This window comes from Leuciscus leuciscus (assembly GCF_965113295.1).
Source record: "Leuciscus leuciscus genome assembly, chromosome: 19".
NCBI classification, from domain to species: Eukaryota; Metazoa; Chordata; class Actinopteri; order Cypriniformes; family Leuciscidae; genus Leuciscus; species Leuciscus leuciscus.
The window spans coordinates 8,998,914-9,016,080 of NC_138743.1; the positions used below are offsets into that span (position 1 = coordinate 8,998,914).

Genomic DNA, 17,167 nt, shown 5'->3' on the forward strand with positions numbered 1-17,167 from the left:
GTTTTCGATACGACAAAAGAATTTTAGTGTTCAACATGTTCACTCTCTATCCTTATATAGTTAAATGGTCTCCAAACCCTCCTTGCATTTGGAGTGCCGTGCCATTCCAGAAAGGTTGGACTAAGCCGCCCAGAATAACCTCATCTGGTTCTACTTTACACTGGGGTGGAGGAGAGCGAGACAGAGGAAACCAGGACTGATGAAGCCTCGAGCTACGGGTGCTCCATTCCCAGAATTCCCAGCAGAGGGGGGACAACCCACTGACAAGCGTCGGCTATCTATCAGTGCTGAATAAATGTGACAACTAGGTTTGAGGACAGTCTATACAAACTGATTAGAATGGTACAGATCAGGGTCAGATTAAAAAGATTTCAATTCAGTTTGGTGTTGAAGCTCATTCACATTGAATCATTTAGCAGACGCTTTTATCCAAAGCGACTTACAAATGAGGAGAGCAATAGAAGCAGTTAAACTAACAATAGGACAACAATATGTAAGTGCTATGACCCTTCCCACTTCCAGTTTAGTCTAAAGGCCATTGCACACTGAGTCCGAAATTCGCATCCGAAATTTTCGCACGTTAAAAAAAAAATTCGACCTCACGTTATGTCAATCACGCTTGCACACTGTCTACGAAACTTTCGTCCGTAATAAAAAAATTCGGATCGGGTTCGATTTTCTGCGTTTTTCGCATCCACAGCCAGTATTTTGAGAGGTTTTTTCACAATTCAGAGCCACCGTACAAGCGAACGACAAAATCCACAATGGATTTAGCAGCCAATTCGATCACTAATCATGTATTATTTGGGTATAAAATATAACCTGTATACAGCTGTTCTGTCTGCCCAGCGCTTCCGCCGGCCGCCTGCGTGTGTGTGTGTGTGTGTGTGTGTGTGTGTGTGTGTGTGTCTGTGTCTGTGTCTGTGCGCGCGCGCGCCCATACCTTAGACATACTGCCAGTCTCTGTTCAGGATCGATTGGTTCACGGAAATTGGTGGTGGTGGTCTTGTTTTTAATATGTGGCTCCAGGATCGCTAGCAAAGCATCAAACTGTTCCACTGACATTCTGAGGTAAATTTTGAATCGCTCGGGATAATTTCGCAACTCTTTGATAAGGAGGTGAAACTCTCCTTCCTCTCGGCGCAATCTCAGTATTGGGTGGACCCAATATTTCCTTTCTTTTTCTCTTTTTAAGAAGAAAGAGGGCAACAAAATCATCCTCACTGCTACCCTTGACGAATCCATTTTGTATTTTTTGCGTTTTTTTCCGCAAAGGTTTAATAAATACGCATCGGACTCAGTGTGCAAGGTTTCTGTGCGTGACGAATTTTAAGGCTGACGAACACGAAAAAACGCATACGAAAATTTCGGACTCACTGTGCAATGGCCTTAACGCAGTTATTGTGATTTCATGATGGTGGAGGTGAGGAAACATTTGATTGGTCAACGTCTCCCAGGGGCTGAATCGATGCGTTTAGATCGATGAACATACTCTTTGCACTTTCATGTGATTTGGGTTTCTTGGTGGGTTTCTGTCAGATGCTCTGTGATAAACGCGGTGCCGTGTGTGTTTGTATCTGTAGGATTTTGAAATGTGGGTCACTGAAATCTACAAAGCTCTTCCTCCTACTGAGATCAAGCCATTTATAAATCAAAAACTACTTTCTTACAATACCGCCTGCACTTCCTCCATGTTTTCTTACCTGACTGACAAGTGTCTGACAGATTTCTTTCATACACTTTTGGATTGAGGAAAGGAAGAGGAAGAAAATGTGGCATGATGGATGGATGGATGGATGGATAGATAGATAGATGAGAGTCAAAGATTCTAGACTTTGCAGTGTGAAATGCCAAAAACACAAACACAGCATCCTAACACTCTTGAATCACATCACCACAATTACTGTCAGAAAACATCAGCAATCTGTGTCCAAAGTGTCTTCAAGCTAAACCATCTTCCTGTGCCAGAGTAAGCAGAGGCGTTTTGTTATTGCAGCCGCCCTCTCAACCCCTTACAGCTGGTCACAGCTGGAACACGTGTTTATTTTTATTTAGCAATAAGAAAAAAGTGCTGGCTAACAAGTGAATGTTCTCAAAATGGTTATGCAACGGCATAAAAGCAACTTTGAGTGGTAAAGCTAAAAAAAAAAAGATGAAAACCAGCACGACAGATCAATGAGAATGAAATCAATGCATTTTTCACAGGATTCCTCTACTGAACATGTTCTTCATATTCTCCACTGGAGAATATTGGGATGAAATTATAATTGTGGTCATCAATGAATCATTGTTTTGAAGCATTGTTTTTCAACACATCGGTTCTCTAATAATTAATTTGATTCTGGCTGCAACTTAATGACTCAATTATTCAGTTGCAGAGATTCACAGCTCACTGAAAAGAAAAAATATCAATAGCAGGTTAAATTCTGGTCTGTACATCACACATTTCTATTTTATGACTTTAGAAGACTTGGAATATACCGTGCATGAGTCATATGGACCATGTTTCATGACACAATAACAGTGCTGTTGCTCATTATGGTCATATATGCACAACATTAATGAGAAATTGTACACGGTTAAGGGTAAGCGAACATGTGAGTACTCCATATCTAGTGTATCACAACACACTCTGACGTCACTTGTCAAGCGCGTGCCTTCTGCTTGTGGACTTGATAGTCTTAGCACATTAGCACATATTTAGCAACTGCTCTTAGGTTTCACTGCCACATCCATAACCATTAGCCTGGCGCCAAAAAGACGGTTGCTGGGGACCAACATGGAACTCATGGGCCATTCTCGTAAGGGCCTCGGGCCAAGACGGGTCTAATAAAAGATTAGGCTCATTAAAGAGTCAGAAGAACGTGATGGTTGCTTCTTGAAGTAGTGAGGCTGGTGACAGCAATATGAAGACAAAAAAGGCAAGTTTAAATCAGGCACAGTAAATATGACTTGTTCACAACATATAAGGGCACTGTATAAATCGTGACATCATCAATGTAGGTAAATTAGTCAATCACAGGTGATAGGCTCAAACACTTCAGAGATTCCTATTAGATGGAATGAATGAATGAATGATAGAATGATATAGATAAACAGACAGATAGATTTTGGGTCACATGGTCCATATGACTCATGAAATATTAACTGACAGAAAGACAGACATACAGACAGATAGTTAGATATACAGACAGACAAAATTAAAGAAAGACAGAACAACTGATTTAAAGATAGACGGAGAGTGATGGAATGATGGAATGGCAAATAAAACGAATGGTAGTCAGAGAGAACAAACGATATATAGATAGATAGATATATAGATAGATAGATAGATAGATAAGAAAGATAAGATAGGTAAGGTAGATAGGATAGATGGATAGATAAGATAGATAGATAGATAGATAGATAGATAGATAGATAGATGATAGATAGATAGATAGATAGATAGATAGATAAGAAAGATAAGATAGATATATAGAAAGATAGATAAGAAAGATAAGATAGATAGATAGATAGATAGATAGATAGATAGATAGATAGATAGATAGATAGATAGATAGATAGATAGATAGATAGATAGATAGATAGATAGATAGGACTAATGTCTGTGTTTGGAAACTCAGAGGAGATGTCCTTCCTCAGCCAAGGCTCTAGAAAACTCTTCCTGACGTGTCAGTTCTGTCAGCAGTCAGTATTTCCGTCTCGCTGTTGCATCACCAGCTGCTCAGAATTCCACAGTGACACAAGAGGAGTTGATGTAACGGCTCCGAGAGGAGGTCACGGCCAAGCCTCCAGAAACATGAGCGGCACACTGCAGCAATAGCACTACGTGTCATATGACCTTAACTGCTCTAGACAGCCAATTACTGATATAAACCCCTCCAATACTGGAATCTGTATTCGATTTAAAGTGCTAGATCATCTAAATAGGAAAATTCTGTCATCATATACTCTCCCTCATGTTTATGTACGATTTTCTTTCTTTCACGGAACACAAAACATTCACACTGCAAACACACTCACTCTTCTTTCATACACTAAAAGTAAATGGAGACCAAAGGCTGTATACTAGCTTGATAACATTGCTGATGGTGACCAGACAGACAGATGGCAATGTGTAATCTCCTCCAGCCATTAGAATTAATGCAATACATAGTAAGGATGGTCACAATGAGTGTCAGCCGGGGTGGACCAGGAGTGCTAAGCTGAAAAAAACACAAGCCTCAGCAGAGTTTAATGAGAGCCGAGATGACGCAAAGTGTGTTTTCAAACTGGCGAGGCTAATTATCAGCTCGGGGAATAGAAATGCTGAGCCACTACAAGGTGTCGTGTGCATGTATTTGTGCGTACTCGAGGGAACCTGGAGTGCTAACATGCGGCTTGATCTCGTTATGAAAAGAAATGGTGAATGTGCAAAGTCACAAACTACTGTAATACAGGGCTTGATGAATACTTTTTTCCCAAGGAGCACATGGGCTCCTGATTTGCAAAACTTTAGAACTTCAGGAATTTGTTTCTCCTTAATAAATTGATGAGACATTTACAAGCAAAATTATTTAATTGATTTAAGTACAAAAAGTACACAAGATTTTATATATATATATATATATATATATATATATATATATATATATATATATATATATATATATATATATATATTTCAGCTTCAAACTTAGTTTATTTAATAGTTATGGAATTATTTATATTTGAACATTGAATTAAATGCCAGATACAGTTTGTGTAAAAAAAAAACTACAACAATAGTAATAACCAGAAAAAAAATATGTTCTGCAAAACACAGGACTTTTAATAATAAACAGGCCCGAAATGCACAGGGACTCTTATTTTGAAATTACTTTTCTACTTCCAGCTGCTCATTCAAACATATGAGGGAGATAAAAAAAAAAAAAAGCACTCTTATAACCATCTAAAACATATTACAATATAAACACCATAAAGCAAACATTGTCATAATTCATCAACAGTATTATTGGTAACCAAACAGTTGATGAGCCCCATTGACTTCCATAGTATTTTCCCCCCCTGGTTTGGTTACCGATATTCTTCAAAATCTCTTCTTTTGTGTTCAGCAGAAGAAAGAAATTCATACAGGTTTGGAACAACTTGAGGGTGAGGAAATTATGACAGCATGTTAATTTTTGGATGAACTATCGCTTTTAATTTAATAATCACATTAAACCATATCGCAATTCCTGTTTTCTGTCCCCTAAATTAATGGTAATTAATTATTTTGATACACCATTTAAGCTATTTAAGACTAACCTTTATACTATAATTTATAACCTTAAACTCAATAATAATATATTAGTAATAATAATAAGACTGGGCGTGGGGACCTACTTTTTATTCGCACACATTCTCCTAAACACCTTTTACAGCTTGCACACATCACTGTGGAGCCCTGTTATAGTGCATCATACTTACTAACTTCAAGTATTACCAGTAGAGGTTGAAGGATCACATGTCTTAACATATATCATAAAAAAACATGAATGACTACAGCTCCTGTTCATCATACACGCTCTGTATTATCTCTGGTCCTCCATTTACATGGTGAACCCGATCAATCTCCTCCTCTCATCAATCGCATAAATTATGCAATCCTTTCCTGTGTGGTTTTCCACATCCTTCCATCAGCAGCTTGTTTTAAAGCAATGGCAGCATTATGGCTGCATTCATATTGATCTATATCCATATCCAGTAGACACATGTCTAACTGGGCTGCCTCCTGCTCCTGTCTGATTAGTTTACCTCCTTCCTGTGAGATAAAGTATGTAATACAGTACTAGCACATGGCGGTTTCTCATTCATCATACATGTTCGTTCATTCCCTCTCTCCTTGCACAGCGTGTCCCGTTTCATTCACGAGTTTGAGGCCATGCGACTGGCACAGCCCTTTTTATACAGGGTGAAGAAAATGTCAGGACAAGACAGGCAATCAAAATAAGACAAGTATGTCTTTTCATTGTGCCACCTCAAGCTAAATTATTAATGAATATATTTAAAGGACAAGTTCGGTATTTTACACTTAAAGCCCTGTTTACAGATCGTATCTGATGAAATAGAACGGTTAAGATTAAAATTTGGACACATGCTCCTGTCCCGAGAATTTTAGGTTTATTTCGCTTTTGTGGACCTATTTTGCCAAACGCGTCACACCCGTGATTCTTCCGTTGAGAGCTTGAATAATAGACACTCCAGCCCAGTTGGTGGCGATAATGCACTTTTGCCAATTGCAAGCAAACCACGGGCATTTCATTGAATACACAGAAGAAGCAGAAGAAGAAGCGGCGGAGTAATACCGTAAAGGTGCTGCGGTCTCACAGCACGTCCTATTAAGTCAATGGAGTTGGACAAAAACTACGATAAAACCTGTTGGAATGCATCTTTTTCAGCGATTTTTGAGGGAACATATCAGTGAACACCCCCTGACCACTCGGTGAGTTTCACGTCTTTGTAAACGAAAGTTTAATGTGTTTTTAGGATGGAATCTTCCAGTGCATATAGTGGGGGTGGGGGTGGGTGAGCGAAATAAACCTAAAATTCTCGGGACAGCAGCATGTGTCCAAATTTTAATCTTAACCGTTCTATTTCATCAGATACGATCTGTAAACAGGGCTTTAAGTGTAAAATACCGAACTTGTCCTTTAAATAAAAAAAGACATTAAATAAAAAAAAACATATATATGTTAGACATTATATTAATAACTATTTATTTAAAACAGTATATATATATATTATGACTTTTTATTCATTTAAAAGTAAATTATTATAACTTTTTCCAGAAAAATAACAATAAATAAATGATATATTTATATGAAGAGTTCAGATGCAAAAGCCTCTAAGTGCCATCTGAAATTTTCTTCTAGAATGATAAAGCTTGTATATTTAAGTTAAGTAATTTCACTTAAATGACAATTAATAGGTAATTTGCATTGCCATTTAAGTGAAATTATTGAACTTAAATATACGAGCTTGATAAAAATGATCATTCTAGAAGAAAATTTCAGATGGCAAAATTTCAGTATATATATATATATATATATATATATATATATATATATATATATATATATTGTTATTGTTATTTTTCTGGAAAAAAATGATAATAATTTACTTTTAAATTAATTAAAAGTCATAATATATATACTTTTTAAATAAATAATTCTTTATATAATCTCTAAATATAAATATGCCAACAGCAGGATAACAGTGTTAAAAGTGCACCTTTATAGTTTAGATAAACAATAGTAGCTTTTAAAAAGAAAACATGATGATATTCATGCAAAACTACAAATACCCTTAAATCAGTTCAATGGAACTATACCAAAAACAAAAATAAAATAAAAATACTACACAAAATCACACTATAAGTGTTGACATTTAAGCTTATCCTCAACCAACAAACAACAAAACTTAAGATAAACTGATAAAAAGAGAAAATGTAAGGACCTTTCAGAATGTCAGGGCTTCAATGTACCGCTCAACACAAGCATCATGCGCCGCTTTGACCTTCACATGAAAAACGTTGCAAATCACGGAAGAGTGATTTTACAAGGATCCCAGGAACTAACAAAAGCAAATGTGAATTTATTTTCTCTGAATGTCAAGATATGTCTTTGACGTTGGGTCGTGTACTTTTGTGCTGCAAATTGTCCGGGTTTCATTGGCTAGAGCTGAAATTAAAGAGAATTATCATACAGTTCTTTGTGACAGTTTTCACACAAACATCTCTCCAGACCTCATCCTCAAACGCACTGCAGCTGGTGCCTGATGACAGACGTCCCAGCCCTCAGGGGCCACAATAACAGAGACCTAATGCACATTTCACATTTACCACAAAAGGGCCATCATCACAGCCGTAATGGCTAACATGCGATTCCCAAACAGATGAAAGGAGGTCAATATAAAGGAAGTTCTATGTACAAGGTCCCTTTATGGTTCAGCTGTGCCAAAAAAACATATGGAACAGTTTGGGATAAAATGGTAAAATAGGATAAATAGAGAGAATAAACCAGTCTGGAGTTGAGATGAGAGAGGATTAGCCGGTGACCTCATTCATTACAAGAGAAGCTGCTCTCCTTTTCTACATTTAAAGTCTTTCATGAATTAAATTTACAATTTTTACAGACTAACAAAGCTTAGAATTCTTATAGGTCTAAAACTGTTTAGACAGATATTTTACAAATACACACTTACAACATTCAACAGTTTGGGGTCAGTAAGATTTGTATTGTTTTAGGAAACTTTATTCACCAAGGGTGCAATAAATTAATCAAAAGTGACAATAAAGACTTTAAATATGTTACAAAAGATTTTAATTTCAAATAAATTTCATTTGTTGATGAATCATGAAAGGATTTATCACAGCTTCCAAAACAATATTAGCAGCACAACTGTTTTCAATAATGATAATAATAAGAAATATTTCTTCAGCCGCAAATCAGCATATTAGAATGATTTCTGAATGTCATCATGTGACACAGAAGACTGGAGTAATGATGCTGAAAATTCAGCTTTGCCATCATAAGAATAAATTACATTTTAAAATAGAAAACAGTGATTTTAATACTGTAATAATATTACTGTTTATACTTTAAAAGCATTCAAATAGATCTTACCGACCCCAAACTTTTGAACGGTAGTGTATTGAGCAGAAACGTAACATATTTTGTCATATTAATTTCTAAGTGAAACTATGTTGACGACACAACCAACTGTCTACTATATCTAGCACACTTGAGCTACAGCAACTACAAATGCTGAGTTTAGTAGTGTGAAATGTGATTACACAAAAAATCAGCAAAACACACATTACATCAAATAACTGAGACCTGATCTTTCCCTTTTCAACAAATTCCACTATGGAAAAGTCAAGAGAAGCTTTGTTCCGGATATGTGGAAACTGAAAGAGTCACTTAAGTCCAAATAGTTTCCTAGTTTCCTGTGGTGGAGCACCAGATACAGTGAATTTAACATGAATCGTTCTGTATGTGTGGCCTTTGAAAGTACAGGTGAAGCTGCAAATGATTATGTGAATATGGGTGAAGTTACCCTGATAAAATGCACTGGTGATCACTCCATGATGGTGTATCAAGTCAAAAACTGTATGTTCTATAGTTATAAAACACTATATTCAATAAGAGGTGCTAACCTACTTTTGTCAGCATGGCCCTTAGTTCATAATTAGAGAAATTACTCGGTCTCAGCGGGGAGGTTTTGCACAGGACTACATCTTGCAGTGTTTGAAGGACTGAAAGCTCTTATCTGGCTCCTCTAAGGCAAGAGGATTATCTCTTTTGCAAAGCATCACTGGATTTCATTCTATTTTCTATATGGGTGGTGATATGACTCATGTTTCAATGCGGCACAAGTAAACAAAAGTCCTGCTTTCACATCCATGATTATATGCAAAACTACATATCCTGAAAATCTATTAGTCTGTGCGATGTCTGAACAATCAGTCAGCTTGTTGGTCAGAAGGAAGCCCTGTAAAAATTCTAATAATTTTTTTACTTGATGTGTCTTTCCTAAAAATGCACAACACAAAGGCCCAGAACATTCACTTGCACAGACCAACAATTAAAAAATATTTGGACTGACAGTAAATTTCTTAAAATATATTGCTGAGGAGGGTGAATTTGTTACCAAAGCACTACTTTGATTATGATGGTGTTGTAAAAGGGATGAATTTAGAGTTAAACTTCATCTAGTCAAACAATATTGATGGCAAAATACTGATGAATCATTTTAACCAGTAATAATGAAGAACAACAATAAAAACACATCACAGAGCTATTGGGAATCTGGCGATTAATTGTAGCCACCTATTATGGCAAAGTATTCACGGAGAATTGAGTTGAAGGGGTCATGAACTGCATTTCTTTTAATAATATTTCCTGAGGTGCACTTATAATGTTAGTCAGATTTTTACATAAAAACTTGTCATAATTTAGACTTCAATGTAAACGCCCACTGCTGTGATTGGTTAACATATTTGCATATGAAAAAAAGTATTATGCGTGTAACTCTCGAAATCTTTTACTACGTTACAGCTGTCGAGATGAATTAATCGTGAAAAGTGTTGATTATAGCATTACATTTAGTTCTACTCCCATTGCATTATGAAAGGTTGCGGCGATAAGCATTAGCCGATGACAGACATGACTGTTTAGCGCATGAATGCAGTGATCTTGTCATTGCAACTCGATTTCTGCACTCTCACAAATGCTTTCATCTTAACTAACAGTGCGAACATGATGTAAATAAGAGATTGATTGTGCAGTGTAGACAGCCAGAAAAGTGAATGATGTGTCCATGTGATATCGTCATGATCTTACATAGCTTCCTGTTTACCAGATAACTCAACAATGAACTGAAACCAATGGAACAGTCAATACTGACTTATAACTATGGCAGAGAATGTAGGTCACCAACACAGGGAGCTTGGAGGCTTCAAAGCCGCATCATTTGTCTATTAAACAACATTATCAGCCAGATTTGGTCTCAGACATACAAAAATCCTCATTGAATATCCTAAATCACTTAGAAATACAACTATTACGAGACTAAATAGATGTGAATGCCGTTGATGTAGCATTTTTGCTAATTCATCCTTCAGCCATTTTCCAGCACCATGTGATTCCTAATACAGTTTTTTTTTTGGGCTTATAACAAAACTAGTCAAACTTATTTACAGCTAGAAATCCTTAGTTTCCCCTGTCCTCCATAATACGATCAAGATATGCTGGATACTATACAGATCTGTTTCCAACACAGAAAAAACGTGAGTTAGCCCGTCATGGTTGTGCGGTTATAACCCAGAGAGATTATTAATTAAAAAGGGCAGGGCAGAAGCTTCCAAGTGCGAGCGTGGCTGCACTCCAACTGTAATTAGACAGCCTCACACAGACATACTTCCATCCTTTCACGCTGCTCTCATCCATAAAAAAATGAGGCGTCTGATTAACTGTCCACATACTACACAAACTGGTTCTTCAAGTTATGGAGTTGTGATAGAAAATCCTATTTGGGTGAGATTTAATCAACGCTCAGCTTGACCCTTAATTCAGAATTGATTAAGTTGGTGTTCACATGCACAGAAAATCCTTACACCTCTGCCAAAGGGTGAAACGGTGCGTTATTTCTGGACGACCCTGCACTGGCAGGCTTTTTTAACACCATTGAGCTTTTAACACAACACAATATGTCAGATGAGTAAATGAACATGCCAGCTGTCTCAAAGCAGACACCAGAGAACAATTATACTGGAAATCAGGTAGCCCAATACAATCTGCAAGCTTTCTAAAAAAAAAAAGTGGTTGTTAGGCATTCCTCCAGACATTGTACTTCTTAAAAAGACATTTCACATCATGGCCACATTACTAACTCGGGTATAAGAGGATTATCTCTTTTGCAAAGCATCACTGGATTTCATTCTATTTTCTATATGGTTGGTGATATGACTCATGTTTCAATGCGGCACAAGTAAACAAAAGTCCTGCTTTCACATCCATGATTAGGGATGTGCAAAACTACATATCCTGAAAATCAATTAGTCTGCGTGATGTCTGAACAATTAGGCCTAGTCAGCTTGTTGGTCATAAGGAAGCCCTGTAAAAATTTTACAGACATTGTACTTCTTAAAAAGACATTTCACATCATGGCCACATTACTACCTCGGGTGAGCATTAATTATCAATAATAGTCATCAGTCATCAGTCAGTTTTTCCTTAAAGTGCCCCATTATACTATACTCATTGTACTCCTACAACAGGTTTACATTCATCCAAGGTCAAAAAACACATTAATTTTCTCATAATATACGTTGCACATCAAATAATTTCTCAAAGGGTGTGAAACGATTTGTTTGAAGATTCAGTCTCTCTAAACCCCTTCTTTCTGAGAGCCTACTCTTCTCTGATTGGTCAGATGGCCCAGTCTGTTGTGATTGGTCAACCGCTTACAGCGCGTGTTGGAAATTAAATGCCCATTACAATATCTGAATTTCAGCTCTGGAGGCTTTATTAAAGCTCAGCGACTGTACACACTGCAAAGACAGTCACGAATAACGATTACCTCAATTTTATATATGATTGAAATAATTAATTGTAAATTACAATTGTAAGTATACATCATAGCATAGTGTACATCATAAATACCAATCCTTATATTGTGTATTTAGAGGTCTGGCTATGTAAGGCTAACTGTTATCCAGCATGAAACTTCCAAAAAACAAAACAAAAAAACATCTTACCATGACTACTCAAAGAAGTCCAAGCTATTCAAAGAATGGCTAGCCAAAGCTGAGAAGTACAATCCTTACAAAGCTTATATATTTAAAGAGGGTGAGGACTCTTAGCGAAAGGCTGTCTTTAGTAGCAGTATTTGGCTGGACTGTTACTGATATAAAAAGTGATTGTTTTTGGCTTTGGGAGGATGTGCTATTAGGCTAACTGCCATGAAGCAATGCACACCCGATGCATATCTGCAAGGCAAATTAACAAATTCGTCTTGCATGCATCAGCTGATATAAGCAATTAACAAATTTAATAAAGTCTACCATATACCTCATTAGATATTCATGGTAGGAAATACCTCATACATTTACAAACGCCCAAAAAATCTAGCAGTTACTTGAGCAAAGTGGTTTTGGCTCTCATGTAAACTAAGAAGAGAATGCTAAATCAGTGTTGTGTCAAACTCATTCCTCATTCAGGGTCTAAGCCATCATTAGAGCGATGAATTCGGAGCAGCTGGCATATAAAAATGATTCGGGGTGGGGCTATGGGGTATAAGGCGCAGAAGGCCATGAGCAAACAATACCCCCCTTAATCATACTAACTGCATTACCCAACTCTCAGTCAAGCGCTAATCCCAACTGGCTAATCAGACAATGCCAGGAGCTAATCTAGCCCAAATCTAATAGAGAGTAACATTTTGACCTGGAATTCCCTTGGGACTGGGATGTTCGGAGAAGATCAGACAGATTTGAAGAGAGAGATTTGGTTAATACCATTGGATTGATAATATTTTTTTAAAAAGAGTAGCAACTTAAAATGGCAAATGTAAGATCGTTTACCAGTTTTTGAAACAGATAAAGATCATTCATTTGTCAAAAATTACATCAATCACCAATCACATCTCCAACCAATCACAGACAAACTGAGACCCATGTGAAAACCGACAATAAAGTAACCATATTACTAGGGATGGTCCCAAAGCCGAATGCTTCACACTCCTTTGCAGGCTCCGTTTCACACACACATTTGATTTGGCACATGTTTTACGAAGGATGCCTTACTAATAATACTGAATAATAGTATATATCTATTTTTCAACTTTATTTTACATAAAGGTTGCTTTAAAAAAATAATAAATCATTTTTATGAAACACATAATGCATCTTTGCTATGCTGAAATTATAAATGTAATACAGCTACATCTAAAAACATGACGTTTATTGAGTTTTGGCACGATTGTTCCAGGTGCCCACCACAGCATTTGCAATTTACAATGTGTTTTACAGTGTTGAGCAATGTAGCTAATACCAGACACATCCGCTGATTTCTTGAATCCATTGGCCAATCAGAGGTGTTTAAGTTAATCATAATCCAATCATCGCTCAATGCAGCAGTTTTTGTCCAGTGCTGAACTCTGCATGCTAGCGAATCCTCTCATTATAACAAACAAAGTGTAAACACGATGTACATAAGAAGATTAAATAAGAGATTCAATGTGCAGTGTAGAAAGCTTGATTATAATGGAAGTTTGTGAGATCGCGATGAACTGAGATGAGTGACATCTAACCTAACCTTAACCCTAAGCACATTTTTTAGGCTATATAATCCATTTAGAATTTGAATAAAAGTTTCGCTCTTCACGCTACTGAGGACCAATGGCCACTTACACAGCAGCAAAGTGAGATAATAGATAGATAGACAGACATTGTTAAAAACAATGCAAACTCACAGCGATCACAAATACACTGGAATGCACGTCACTTTGTTGAGATTGCTCCTTGTGTATTTCTGGATGCTTCAGTGGCATCCAAGGCATCCTTTCCAGCTAGTCTTAGGGCACCTCTGTGTTTATTCTTGGCAGATAAGTCATGCGATTCGGGTTTCCTTTCGACACAGCTGATCCTCACACAGAGAGATGACTCCTACCGTCCTAAACTACATTGCGTAAGTGCTCCATGGAAATGCATGTGCCAGGAGTGCCTGGCAAACATTCAAGGACAAATATGTTAAGGACCCAGGACAGAAGACTTTCATCCGATTACTGACAAATAATCATTACTCAGACAGATCGGAAGTATGGCAAGTGGGGCAATAAATGTGATTCTGGTCTAAATAAGTCCAGCTATGTCATTACCTTATCACTAATCCCATGCAAGAGTTTTTGAAACAAGAATAAAGCTTCCGATAGGAGCCATCAACCCCCCAGGAGTAATTATGAAACTTCTGCCCATAATAAGGTATAATTAGTGACTCAGGTCATGAGGCGTCCTGGTTCAAGACAAAAGGAATTTCCTGTGCCTTGTTTTAGGTCATCCACCGGCAGCTCATTTGGAGAGAGGGAATTCTGATTCTCAAGGTGGATGAAAGTAGGTAAATTAATCTTCAAGAGGACACATCTCTGGCACGATTCTCAAGGTTAAACATGTGTCACAGGAAAGCCTGACACTATAGACTAGTGAAGACGTCTTACAAGAAAAACTTACTCTGTCATGAGACCTTCAGAGGGCCAAAGGGTAAGATCACAACTGATAACTGTTGAGCAACCTCAAGACTTAACAACTTCACTCAGACCAGTTACAATTATTTTATTAGATCTAAAAAATTACTTTCGATATGTTTGTAGACAGATACACTAATCACTAACTTTCACCAATAATTTATATGATACCAAATGTTTTTCAGCATTACAGGCCAATTCACCAATCAGGATAACCAAATTTCCCTATAAATTGTATCTAATGCATTGAATCCATTAGTCTTATTAAGCGTGTTTAAGTTGGCTTGAGGCATGGTGACTATGCATCTGTCTCTATGCATCTGAGGTCACATGTGCTCAAAAGTGACTGAGTACAATATGACAGGGTGTCCTAAATGCAGGACATGTCCCCAGGCTCACCGATATGCAGCACCGTAATGAGGCCGTCTGCTAATTATGAAATCCACATGAGGAGAGCAAACCCACACCATAAAAACACAGAAAAAACACCTTTGACTAGCAATTAGCAATAGCATTAAAAAAAAAGAGAAACTAGATCAGTGATTCCCAAACATTACCAGGGGAGACACTTGTGATTAACTATATTTTTTAATATTTAGGTAATGCATATACGGTGTATATATATATATATAAACACACACACACAATGCAAACGCACAGTGGCCACATATACATTATGTATATACAGTATATAAATAAAACAAAATAACAGATTCTAAACAGATTGCTAAAGATTCAGAAAAGACAAGGAAACACTGAAACACTTAAATCTTGAGACAGTAGCTATTAAATTATAGGGTGCTGCTGTCTGTCCATTACGGCTGAATGTTCCAAACTGTTTCAATGTTTTATAGAGTGAAAATGTAATAAGCCAATTGCACGTTGAAAACAAGATATAGTGGTTTTGGAGAGGCTTCCAGAATAGTTTATCCCTTTTTCATGTAGATTACAGACAATCAGTCTGCATTAGAATTCTAAATGAAGGAAAGATTTGGGAGAGAGGGACTTCAGGCCAGCATAAAACCATCCTTGAGCACAGCACAACATGGCCAGATTTAAACAAAGTGAATCCCAAATCCATCCCAGCTTAATATTTAGGATGATTCCCCCAAAAATGAGTAAACACGTTGTTCTTTTTGTTTGAGCATCCTGACAAGACCAACACACCAACTTTGAGTCGACGACAGTAGAGTGTTTAGAAAACCTATATGAGAACCATTATTTTTGCAATAGTATATCCATCCGTTAAATTATATCCATCTGCTTAATGTAATTATAATTATTGAAAACATCATTAAAAAAGCCAAAGTATTTAAAAAAACAAACACGCCACAGAAACTTCAATATTAACAATGATAAGCATTAATATTCAGCTTTGACGTTGAGGTTCTACATGCATGGATTTAGTCATCATGTCTAGCAGTGCAGGGGAGGTCATAGTTATTTTCTCTACCATGTGGTGATATCACGGCTCTCATCCTACACAGTGATTATTACAGATGTTTCCATGGCAAATCTGCCCTACTTCTGGAGCCAACTCATACTGGCTGCGTGCATCTAAATCGGCACCGAGACAAAGCCCTGAGATCATTCTTGACTGAAACAAGCGTGTTTGGACTCTTGCACCAGTACCACTTAGGGCATTTAAAAGTCACAAGTTTTCGCAAAAGCCAAAATTCACAACCCAACAGAACAGAACAGAATGTATGAACAGCCAGTGACTCTGTGCTTGACCTTGATTTGAGCCCTGAGCGGAGGCGTATTTACTGCACTAATGATAAAGAGATCAATTTAAGCAGGGAGTTGTGATCAATACGAGCATGGCCACGGTCAGCCTGACGGCAGGACGGCCCGTCTTCCTGGGGCACTGAGCCAGGCAACTGTCAGCTCCCTTTAGACTGCAGTGGGACAGGAAGTACCGTGAGATAATAACCAACATGGCCATTGCATGGAAATATAGGGCAGGATGGTACGCCTCCAGCTGGGAGCTCACACTGAAAAAGACATGATATACCATTGGATAAATACATCATAGCCCTAGGCATCAATTATGATGACAAATCAGGGGAGAATAAAACCCATAGATTTACATTGAAGGAGGAAGCACACAATTTATCCAGCAACCACAAACTCATAGAGACTTGGGGGTGGGCTGTTCTGACCACCTAGCAACACCCTAGCAACCACCCAGAACACCCCAAAGGCCTGTTCACACCATGTTCACACCATGTTCACACCATGTTCACACCAAGGACGATACTCTTCATTTAGGCTACTTGCACAAGCAGACATTACCAGCCAAAAGTTTGTGATCAGTAAGATTTTAAAGAAATTAATACTTTTATTCAGCAAGGATGCATTCAATTAATCAAAAGTGACAGTAATAACTTTTACATTGCTATAA

At 37.4% G+C, this 17,167-nt stretch overlaps 1 protein-coding gene across 3 annotated transcripts in view; it reads right to left on the minus strand.

Annotated features, from left to right (window-relative positions):
- cep85l (centrosomal protein 85L) overlaps positions 1-17,167 on the minus strand; it is a 67,297-nt gene that overhangs the window by 39,811 nt on the left and 10,319 nt on the right. The window lies entirely within an intron of this gene.